Raw genomic sequence first — 11,729 nt, 5'->3', positions numbered from 1 at the left:
CAATATGATATGGTCAAGGTACTCAGCTCTTTGCTCTGTTCAGCAAAAAACCAAAGGTACATTTTAAGACTATGAATCCAGTTCCCACAATGACTCCAAAGAAGTCCTGAAACCCTTAAAATTTTATGCAACATTTTCTGAATAGGTGTGTTTATTCTTCTTGACAGAACACATAGTTTATCAGATACTCAACATATCCAGGTGATACACACAAGTTAGGAACCATTTCTTTAGACAATCTAGAGAATTAAACAGACTACAAATCATTCACGCTGTTGAGATACTTATGTTTTTTCTTACAGCCTAGCTTTTTTCCCCCCTATGCAAAAAGAACCTTTTTGTTTCCATTTGATGCCACAGCTTGGTGAAGGTTTTAGGGTGGTTAAAAATTGCCTCCTGGCTGGAGGAAAGGGCGCAGGCAGAGGTCTGGAGATGGGGGAAGGCAGGGGAGGTCTCGCAGAGGCCTCGGGGCTCCGGGGGCTCCTAGTGCAGGGGGGCAGGAGGGCCCTTCTTAGAGACCCTCGCCCAGCCCGGCCTGGGGGGTGGGCGGTGGGAGCCCGGTCAACCTGCGCAGGTCGGTCAGGTGGACGCCCATCTTCTTGATGAGCTTCTTTGATGAGCTCCTCCTCCAGGAAGTGGCTTTCCCGGAACTCGCAGAGCTGGGAGTACGCGTTCGCAGAACCCAGAGCAAACAGGTCCAAGAGGGCCCGGCCCAGGCTCTTCTCCAGGGCCATGGCGGCCTCCCTGGCATCCACGCTGGTGCTCACTCGTCCAGGGACAGCTTCTGCCGGTCCCGGGCCAAGGCGCCGCCGCCCCACCGCTTCCGCATCTTCAAGAGAAGCTGGGTGCCCTCGCGCTTCTCCTCAGCAGAAGCGGCCCACGCCCTCCAGAGCCAACTCGCATCGCCTTCGAGGTAGAAGCTCAGAGAGAGGTAGGTGGACGAGGCCTACAGGTGCAGGTCGATCAGGCAGCTGACCGCGGCCTCCATCAAGGCGGAAGAATTCCGCTGAATCTGGGCGCCCACGGTTAGCAGCGAGGAGAGCTTCTCCACAACGTGTGCTGTGAGGCTGGTCTGGGTCTTATTATTCTATACAGCAACTTGCTAAACACTTTTATTACTTACAATAATTTGTAGAGTCTAGAATCTTATAATAATATCATCTGTGAATAATGGCATTTTAGTTTCTTTGTAGTTCTTAGGCTTTTTCTTTTTTCTGCCTACACTGATTAGGATCTTTAGTACGAAGATGAATAAAAGCATCGATTCTAAACATTCCTCCTAAGTTTAAAGGGCATGTTTCTAAAGTTTCTATCAACAACGATGATACTGAAACTGTGGGTTAAATCCATTTCACCTGCGGTCACTAATTAAGGTCGTTTTAAGACTTGCTTGTCCTCCAGGCTGCACTTAGCCTAAGCAGTACGGTGTTTGCCCGAGGTATTTTCCAGGAACTTGGTGTCAGCTGCTGTAGTTTGAGCCGAGCTGGGTTAGTCTGGATAGGATCACCCATCCTTCAACTGGGCATTCCAGAGTATCTCCCTGGTGACCTTTTGAGATCAAAGTGCCGAAAACTCTACCCTCAGAACATGCAGAGGCCTGTAGCCTAGTTACACCTGCTCAGAATGTCAGTTACCACACCTTTTTCCAGTCACCTTTCCCCATGCTCCCTGAGCCTTGAACCGCCCTGCTTCTTTACTCTTAATCCCATAAATACCCCAGCCCCTTGCCTTGGGGAGGCAGAGCTGAGACTGGTTCCCCTGTCTCCTCGCTTGGCTGTCTTGTGAATAAATACCCTCTCTGCTGCAAATCCTGGCATCTCAGTGTTTTGTCTTGCTGGGAGTCAGACAAGACAAAGCTGGTTCGGTAACGTATACCTTGTGTATATGATTTTGGTAGTTGCCCTTTTTGAAAGCTTAATTTCTATCTTTAGTTTGCTAAGAGTTTTTTGTTTGCTTGTTTGTTTTATCATTTTGTTTTTTTAAATCATGACTGTGTTGCATTTCATTAAGTTCTTTTTCTATATCCATTGACATGATCTTTTAAATTTGTTAATGTGAAGAAAAATGTGTATCATTTCCTAATGTTAAACCAAATCTACATTCCTGTGACAAACCCAAGTTGATCACATTGCATTAACTTTTTTTTTTATTGGCTGTGTTCAGTCTTTTTTTTTTTTTTTTTTGCTGTGCGTGGGCTTTCTTTTTAGTTGTGGTGAGTGGGGGCTACTCTTCGTTGTGGTGCACAGGTTCCTCATTACTGTGGCTTCTCTTGTTGCGGAGCATGGCCTCTAGGCGCATGGGCTTCAGTAGTTGCAGCACATGGGCCCAATAGTTGTGGCTCACGGGCTCTAAAGCACAGGCTCAATAGTTGTGGCACATGGGCTTAGTTGCTCCATGGCATGTGGGATCTTCCTGGAGCAGGGATCAAACCCGTGTCCCCTGCATTGGCAGGTGGATTCTCAACCACTGCACCACCTAGGAAGCCCTGCATTAACTTTTTAAACACATTGCTGTGTTTGGGTTGCTCAGCATTTTGTGTCCATTTTCATGACTGGGATTGGCTTGTAATTTTCCCTTAGCCTACTGTCCTTATCTGGTTTGTAATCAAGGCTATGCCCATGGCTTGCTCCCTCTTCAAGTCTTTTCTCAAATGTCACTCCTCATCTCAATGAGGTATCTGTGCCTCCATTTTTAGATATTGTAATTGTAAACTCTGCACCTTTATTTCTCTTCTTTCCCTAGTCTCCTTCCCCAGCTACCTTTCTCCTAGCACTTACTGCTTTCTGTTTTATGTAATTTGATCATTTACCTAACCCCAAATGTTTGAAATTCTTTTGTGAAGCTATCTGAACCTAGTGACATCATCCGGAGTACTTCCTTGATAGTTTTCTTGATGTTTTAATTTTTTCTATAGAAATTGGTCTTTTTAAGCATTTGTCTCTATTGGGGTCAACTATAGTAAACTGTTTTTTCTAAGGAATCCTGTATTTCATTTAGTTTTATAAACTTACCTGCATAGAGATGCAAAAGTTCTCCTTTGATTTTTTTTTTTAAATTCTTCTGCATTAATAGGTATTTCCCCTCTGCCTGTCTCTTCTTCCCTTCCTTTCTTTGGAGTTGAATTGATTCTCCCCCCCAATCCCGACCCCCAGTTCCTAAGCATTTTGTGGACAGGGTTTCTAGATCAAGAGCATCTTCTGTCAGTATAATGAAGTGCAGTTTTTTTAAGCAATAATGGAGTTGGGATGAGGAGGATAGGTTGATGTATCTTGTTTCACTTTTGTTTCTGCAGAATCTTTTTTTTTAAATTAATTAATTTATTTATTTTTGGCTGTGTTGGGTCTTAGTTGCTCCACTTGGGTTTTCTCTAGTTGTGGTGAGCAGGGGCTACTCTTCGTTGTGGTGAGAGGGCTTCTCATTGCGGTGGCTTCTCTGCTGTAGAGGAGGGGTCTAGGGATGTGGGCTTCGGTTGTTGTAGCACATAGGCTCAGTAGTTGTGGCTCACAGTATCTAGAGCACAGGCTCAGTAGTTGTTGTGCACAGGCTTAGTTGCTCCACGGTATGTGGGATCTTTCTGGACCAGGGCTCGAACCCATGTCCCCTGCATTCGCAGGCGGATTCCTAACCTCTGCGCCACCAGGGAAGTCCTCTGCAGGATCTTTAATTTTTCCTCTCTTGTCTTTCTTTCTCATAGCTCCAGGAGGCACCACTTTTTTTTTTTAATATTTATATTATTTAATTATTTTTATTTATTTATTTTGGCTGCGCCAGGTCTTAGGTGTGGCACATGGGATCTTCCTTGCCGTATGTGGGATCTTTTTTTCATTGCAGCATGCCAACTTCTTAGTTGTGGCATGCCAACTCTTAGTTGCAGCATGCGGGAACCAGTTCCCTAGCGGGGATCAAACCCGGGTCCTATGCATTGGTAGCGCAGTCTTACCCACTGGACCACCAGGGAAGTCCCAGGCACTACTTATCTCATTCTCTTCCAGAAGCAGTGTTTCTTTAAAGCTGCCACCACTACTGGTCCTGCTTTTTTTCAAAACCCAGCCAGTACTGTAAAATACCAAGTCCCTGGCCTGTGTTCCTTGTTTTGAGTCTTAGTATTAGAATTTCTCTTTCTAGGAGTTATTTTATCTGTGCTTCATCTGGGTCTTCTGCCCCGCCAGCCCCCTTTTGCGTAGGGTCTCTTAAGCTTCCCCTCTTGCAGGCTCGTACTGTTCCCACAGACTCGCAGCAATGGCAAGAGCTCTGTTGGAATTTGTTGTCTGTTTGCTACTCAGAGAAGTTCATTGTATTCTCTGTCTCCTGGTAATGTGGAAGACATGGGTTATGTGTGATGTCTTAGTTTTCTATTTCATTAATTTCTGCTCTTACCTTTATTACCTCCTTACTTTCTTTTATTGTTCTTTTTCTAACTTTTTATGTTTGGCCATTCGGGTGTTCATTTTCAGCCTCTCTGTCTTTTCAAGATGCTCATTTGAGATGATAAATTTCCCTCTGTATCATTTAGCTGAACCCCAAGTTATGATAGGCAATATTTTCATTCCCATCCAGTTCTAAGTATTTTTAAATTTCCATTATAAGTTCTTCCTTGACTTATTTTTATTTATTTTTTTTATATTTTTTTTTTTAATTTTTTTTTATTTTTTGGGGGGGTACACCAAGTTCAATCATCTGTTTTTATACACATATCCCTGTATTCCCTCCCTTCCTTGACTCCCCCCCCCTCGAATCCCCCCCACCCTCCCCGCCCCAGTCCTCTAAGGCATCTTCCATCCTCGAGTTGGACTCCCTTTGTTATACAACAACTTCCCACTGACTATCTATTTTACAGTTGGTAGTATATATATGTTCCTTGACTTATTTTTAAGCTCTTTATTAGAATATAATTTCTTTACACTGTTGTGCCAGTTTTTGCTGTACACCACAGTGAATCAGCTGTATTTATACATATATCCCCATATCCCCTCCCTCTCATCCTCCCTATCCTGGCTCTATAAGTCATCACCCATCATCGAGTTTATCTCCCTATGTTATGCAGCAGCTTCCAATGAGCTATCTGGTTTACATTTGGTAGTGTATATATGTCAATGCCACTCTCTCACTTAGTCCCAGCTTCCCCTTCACCCCCCCACCGAGTGTCCTCAGATCTGTTCTCTACATCTGCATCTTTATTCTTGCCCTGTCAGTGGGTTCATCAGTATCATTTTTGTAGATTCCATATATATGAGTTAGCATATGGTATTTGTTTTTCTCTTTCTGACTTACTTTGCTCTGTATGACAGACTCTAGGTCCGTCCACCTCACTACAAATATCTCAGTTTCATTCCTTTTTATGGCTGAGTAATATTCCATTGTATATATGTGCCACATCTTCTTTATCCATTCATCTGTTGATGGGCATTTAGGTTGCTTCCATGTCCTGGTTATTGTAAATAGTTCTGCAATAAACATTACAGTATATGTTTCTTTTTGGATTATGGTTTTCTCAGGGTATATGCCCAGGAGGGGGATTGCTGGGTCATATGATAGTTCTAATTTTAGTTTTTTAAGCAACCTCCATACTGTTTTCCATAGTGGCTGTACCAATTTACATTCCCACCAACAGTGCAGGAGGGTTCCCTTGTCTCTACACCCTCTCCAGCAATTTTATTTCTATATTTTTTGATGGTAGCCATTCTGACTTGTGTGAGGTGATACCTCGTTGTGGCTTTGACTTGGATTTCTCTAATGAGTTGTGATGTTGAGTATCTTTACATGTGTTTGTTGGCCATCTGCATGTCTTCTTTGGAGAAATGTCTATTTAGGTCTTCTGCCCATTTGTGGATTGGGTTGTTTGCTTTTTTGTTATTAAGCTGCATGAGCTACTTATATATTTTGGAGATTAATCCTTTGTCAGTTGCTTCATTGGCAAATATTCTCTCCCATTCTGAGGGTTGTCTTCTTGTCTTGTTTATGGTTTCTTTTGCTGTGCAAAAGCTTTTATGTTTCATTAGTTCCCATTTGTTTATTCTTGATTTTATTTCCATTATTCTAGGAGGTAAGTCAAAAAGGATCTTGCTTTGATTTATGTCATAGAGTGTTCTGCTTATGTTTTCCTCTAAGAGTTTTACAGTGTCTGGCCTTACATGTAGGTCTTTAATCCATTTTGGGTTTATTTGTGTGTATGGTGTTAGGAAGTGTTCTAGTTTCATTCTTTTACATGTAGCTGTCCAATTTTCCCAGCACCACTTATTGAAGAGGCTTTTTTCCCATTGTATATTCTTGCCTGCTTTGTCAAGGTAAGGTGCCCATATGTGCTTGGGTTTATCTCTGGGCTCTCTGTTCTGTTCCATTGATCTATATTAATGTTTTTGTGCCAGTACCATACTGTCTTGAACACTGTAGCCTTGTAGTATAGCTTGAAGGCAGGGAGCCTGATTCCTCCAGCTCCATCTTTCCTTCTCAAGACTGTTTTGGCTATTTGGGGTCTTTTGCATTTCCATACAAATTGTAAAATTTCTTGTTCTAGTTCTGTGAAAAATGCTGTTGGTAATTTGATAGGGATTGTGTTGTCTGTAAATTGCTTTGGGAAGTATAGTCATTTTCACAATGTTGATTCTTCCAATCCAAGAATGTGGTATGTCCCTCCATCTGTTTGTATCATCTTTGATTTCTTTCATCAGTGTCTTATAGTTTTCTGCATACAGGTCTTTTGCCTCCTTAGGCAGGTTTATTCCTAGGTATTTTATTCTTTTTGTTGCAATGGCAAATGGGAGTTTCTTTAATTTCTCTTCCTGCTCTTTCATTGTTAGTGTATAGAAATACAAGAGATTTCTGTGCATTAATTTTGTATCCTGCTACTTTACTAAATTCATCAATTAGTGTTAGCAGTTTTCTGGTAGCTTCTTTACGGTTTCTATGTATAATATCTTGTCATCTGCAAAGAGCGACAATTTTACTTCTTCTTTTCCAATTTGGATTCCTTTTATTTCTTTTTCTTCTCTGATTGCTGTGGCTAACACTTGCAAAACTATGTTGAATAATAGTGGTGAGGGTGGGCACCCTTTTCTTGTTCCTGTTCTTAGAGGGAATGCTTTCAGTTTTTCACCATTTAGAACAATGCTGGCTGTTGGTTTGTCATATATGGCTTTTATTGTGCTGAGGTAATTTCCTTCTAGGCCCATTTGCTGGAGAGTTTTTTTTTTTTATCACAAGTGGATGTTGAATTTTGTCAAAAGCTTTTCCTGCATCTGTTGAGATTATCATATGGTTTTTATCCTTCAATTTGTTAATGTGATATATCACATTGATTGATTTACATATACTGAAGAATCCTTGCATTCCAGGGATAAACCCCACTTGATCATGGTGTATGATCTTTTTAATGTGCTGTTGGATTCTGTTTGCTGGTATTTTGTTGAGGATTTTTGCATCTATATTCATCAGTGATATTGGCCTGTAATGTTCTTTTTTTGTAACATCTTTGCCTGGTTTTGGTATCAGGGTGATGGTGGCCTCGTAGAATGAGTTTGGGAGTGTTCCTCCTTCTGCTATATTTTGTAAGAGTTTGAGAAGGATAGGTGTTAGCTTTTCTCGAAATGTTTGATAGAATTCTCCTGTGAATCCATCTGGACCTGGGCTTTTGTTTGTTGGGAGATTTTTAATCACATTCTCAATTTCCGTACTTGTGATTGGTCTGTTCGTATTTTCTATTTCTTCCTGGTTCAGTCTTGGAAGATTGTACTTTTCTAAGAATTTATCCATTTCTTCCAGGTTCTCCAATTTATTGGCATATAGTTGCTTGTAGTAGTCTCTCATGATCTTTTGTATTTCTGTGGTGTCCGTTGTTACTTCTCCTTTTTCATTTCTAATTCTGTTGATTTGCGTCTTCTCCCTGTTTTTTCCTGATGAGTCTGGCTGATGGTTTATCAATTTTGTTTATCTTCTCAGAGAACCAGCTTTTAGTTTTATTGATCTTTCCTATTGTTTTCTTCATTTCTTTTTTTGTTTATTTCTGCTCTGATCTTTATGATTTCTTTCCTTCTGCTCACTTTGGGGTTGTTTTGTTCTTCTTCTCTAATTGTTTTAGGTGTAAGGTTAGGTTGTTTATTCGAGATTTTTCTTGTTTCTTCAGGTAGGATTGTATTGCTATAAACTTCCCTCTTAGAACTGCTTTTGCTGCATCCCATAGGTTTTGGGTCATTGAGTTTTCATTGTCATTTGTCTCTAGGTATTTTTTTAATTCCTCTTTGATTTCTTCAGTGATTTCTTGGTTGTTTAATAGCATATTGTTTAGCCTCCATGTGTTTGTATATTTTACAGTTTTTTTCCTGTAATTGATAATCTAGTCATATGGTGTTGTGGTTGGAGAAAATGCTTGATACGATTTCAATTTTCTTGAATTTACCAAGGCTTGATTTGTGACCCAAGATGTGATCTGTCCTGGAGGATGTTCCATGTGCACTTGAGAAGAAAGTGTATTCTGCAGTTTTTGGATGGAATGTCCTATAAATATCAATTAAGTTGAGATGGTCTGATGTGTCATTTAAAGCTTGTGTGTCCTTATTTATTTTCTGTTTGGATGATCTGTCCATTGGTGTAAGTGGAGTGTTAAAGTCTCTGACTATTATTGTGTTACTGTTGATTTCCCCTTTTATGGCTATTAGTATTTGCCTTATGTATTGAGGTGCTCCTATGTTGGGTGCATAGATATTTACAATTGTTATATCTTCTTCTTGGATTGATCTCTTGATCATTATGTAGTGTCCTTCCTTGTCTCTTGTGATAGTCTTTAAAGTCTAATTTGTCTGATATGAGTACTGATACTCCAGCTTTCTTTTGATGTCCATTTGCATGGAATATCTTTTTCCATCCCCTTACTTTCAGTCTGTATGTGCCCTAGGTCTGAAGTGGGATTCTTGTAGATAGCATATATAAGGGTCTTGTTTTGTATCCATTCAGCCAGTCTATGTCTTTTGGTTAGAGCATTTAATCCATTTACATTTAAGGTGATTATTGACATGTATGTTCCTATTACTGTATTCTTATTTGTTGTGGGTTTGTTTTTGTATGTCTTTTCCTTCTCTTGTGTTTCCTACTTAGAGAAGTTCCTTTAGCAATTGTTGTAAGGCTGGTTTGGTGGTGCTGAATTCTCTTAACTTTTGCTTGTTTGTAAAGCTTTTAATTTCTCTGTTGAATCTGAATGAGATTGTTGCTGGGTAGAGTATTCTTGGCTGTAGGTTTCTCTCTTTCAAGACTTTAAGTATCTCCTGCCACTCCCTTCTGGCCTGCAGAGTTTCTGTAGAAAGATCAGCTCTTATCCTTATGGGTTTTGCCTTATATGTTATTTGTTGCTTTTCTCTTGCTGCTTTTAATATCTTTTCTTTGTGTTTAATTTTTGTTAGTTTGATTAATATGTGCCTGGGTGTATTTCTCCTTGGGTTTCTTCTGTACGGGGCTCTCTGCACTTCTTGGACTTGATTTACTATTTCCTTTCCCATGTTGGGGAAGTTTTCCACTATAATCTCTTCAAATATTTTCTCAGACCCTTTCTTTTTCTCTTCTTCTTCTGGAACGCCTATAATTCAAATGTTGGTATGTTAATGTTGTCCCAGAGGTCTCCGAGACTATCCTCAATTCTTTTCATTCTTTTTTCTTTATTCTGTTGCATGTCAGTTATTTCTCCCATACTATCTTCCAGGTAACTTATCCGTTCTTCTGTCTCAGTTATTCTGCTCTGCATTCCTTCTAGAGTATTTTTAAGTTCAGTTATTGTGTTGTTCATTACTGTTTATTTGCTCTTTAGTTCTTCCAGCTCCTTGTTAAACATTTCTTTCATTTGCTCCATTTGTGCCTCAATACTATTTCTGAAATCTTGGATCATCTTTACTGTCATTATTCTGAATTCTTTTTCAGGTAGGCTGGTTCTCTCATCTTCATTTGCCTGGTCTTGTGGGGTTTTATCTTGTTCCTTCATCAGCTGCATCTTTCTCTGTGTTCTCATTTTTTTCATTTCTCATTAACTTACTGTGTTTGGGGTCTTCTTTCCTTAGGCTGCAGGGTCATAGTTCTTTTTAACTCTGTTGTCTGTCCTCAGTGGGGAGGTTGGTCCACTGGGTTGTGTAGGCTTCTTGGTGGTGGGGACTGTGTTCTTGTGTGTGGAGCTAGATCTTATCCTTCTGATGTGCAAGGCCACGTCTTTGGTGTGTTTGGGTGTGTCTGTGGGCTTAATATGACTATAGCTGTCTGTCTGCTAATGGGTGGGTTTATGTTCCTGTCTTGCTAGTTGTTTAGCTTGAGGTATCCAGCACTGGAGCTTGCTGGCCTTTGGTTGGATTTGGATCTTAGTGTTGAGAATGAGACCTCTGGGAGAGCACTTGCTGATTAATATTCCATGGGGTCAGAAGTTCTCTGGTGGTCTGACATCCTGGACTCAGCTCTGCTGCCTCAGAGGTTCAGGTCTGACCCCCGTCCAGGGCACCAAGCCCCTTGAAGTTGCACAGCATGGAGAAAAAGGAGGTAGAAAGAGAGAAAAGAAGAACATTTTAAAAAAGGAAGAAAGGGAAAAGACAGACAAATCCCCGAGACAGGTGGTAAAATCAGCTCTAAACAGTCAGAATCACACAAGGAGATGTGCACACTTGTGCTTGCAAAAAGAGAAGAAAAGAGAAAGAGAAGAGAAAACAAAAGAGAAAGAGAAAACAAAGAAGGGAATAATCAAACCCACATACAAATTTATAAAGATTAAACTAACAAATACATAAAACCAGGAACAAGTCAAACATAGCAGGAAGTCCTCTCTGCAGCTGCTGTGGGGAGATCTGTGGAGAGCTCAGACTGTAATCTGGTATTAGTCCTGTGTGTATCTGCCCCCACAGTCCACAGTTGCCTCCTAAGTCTACAGCCTCTATTGTAGAAACACTAGTCTATTCAGGTGATCCACAGATGCAGAGTCTGTCAAGCCTATTGTGGGTATTAAATCTGCTCTTCCTGCGGCTGTTTCCCTCTTTCTTCTTTGGTTCTACAGAATTCAGAGATCAGTTTTGGTTTTGGTCCCTTCTTTGAGTGTGGGCTGCTCTCAGGAGTCAGTTCCCTGCCCGGGCAAGAGGGGGCAAAAGAGGGTGATTGGGGCTCACTTGCAAATTCAGGTCGGGGGGAGGGAGGGGTATGGCAGTCTAATTGAAATTTGCAGGAGTACTTGCAGCAGCAGAGGTCAGCATGAGCCTGAGGTGTGCTTTGCGCTCTCCCAGGGAAGCTGGTCCCTAACGCAGGACTCCTGGCACTGGTGGGCTGCACCCTCCGCCAGGAGGACACAGCCAATGACCTGCCCTACACACAGCACCCTTGGCAGCAACGGCGGCAGCGGGCGTGGCAGTGGCAACAGGCTCTGCATTTCAATTTAGCAGCTGCAGGTCTTGGGTGGTGCCAGCACAGGCGCTGCTCTGCAGCCTGTGAGTTCGTGGAGCAGCAAGCTCCTCTCCAGCACCCCAAAACAAAGGTCTCTTGCCTCTCAGTCAGGCCCAGGCATTCCCCCAAACTCCTTCCCAGCTAGCTGTGTCGCAGTTTACCCCCAGGCTGTTTTCTTGCAGCCAGCCCCAGTTCTTTCCCTGGTGTCTGTTCTCCCAAGCCCAAGCCTCGGTGCCCAGCCCCCACCCACCACTGTGGGTGAGCAGACCAGCGTCTCTGGCTGGCAAGTGCTGCCTGAATCCTCGGTGCGGGAATTTTTCTACTTTGCCCTCCACACA

At 41.8% G+C, this 11,729-nt stretch overlaps 1 pseudogene; it reads right to left on the bottom strand.

Annotated features, from left to right (window-relative positions):
• Positions 1 to 511: 511 nt before the first annotated feature.
• Positions 512 to 1,511, bottom strand: LOC130857590 (ferritin light chain-like; annotated as a pseudogene).
• Between the last annotated feature and the right edge of the window lie 10,218 nt (positions 1,512 to 11,729).

The sequence above is a fragment of the Hippopotamus amphibius genome, chromosome 7, assembly GCF_030028045.1.
Source record: "Hippopotamus amphibius kiboko isolate mHipAmp2 chromosome 7, mHipAmp2.hap2, whole genome shotgun sequence".
Taxonomy (NCBI): Eukaryota; Metazoa; Chordata; class Mammalia; order Artiodactyla; family Hippopotamidae; genus Hippopotamus; species Hippopotamus amphibius.
Note: the sequence above shows the minus strand (reverse complement) of the source record. Positions and strands in the feature narration are given on the sequence as shown.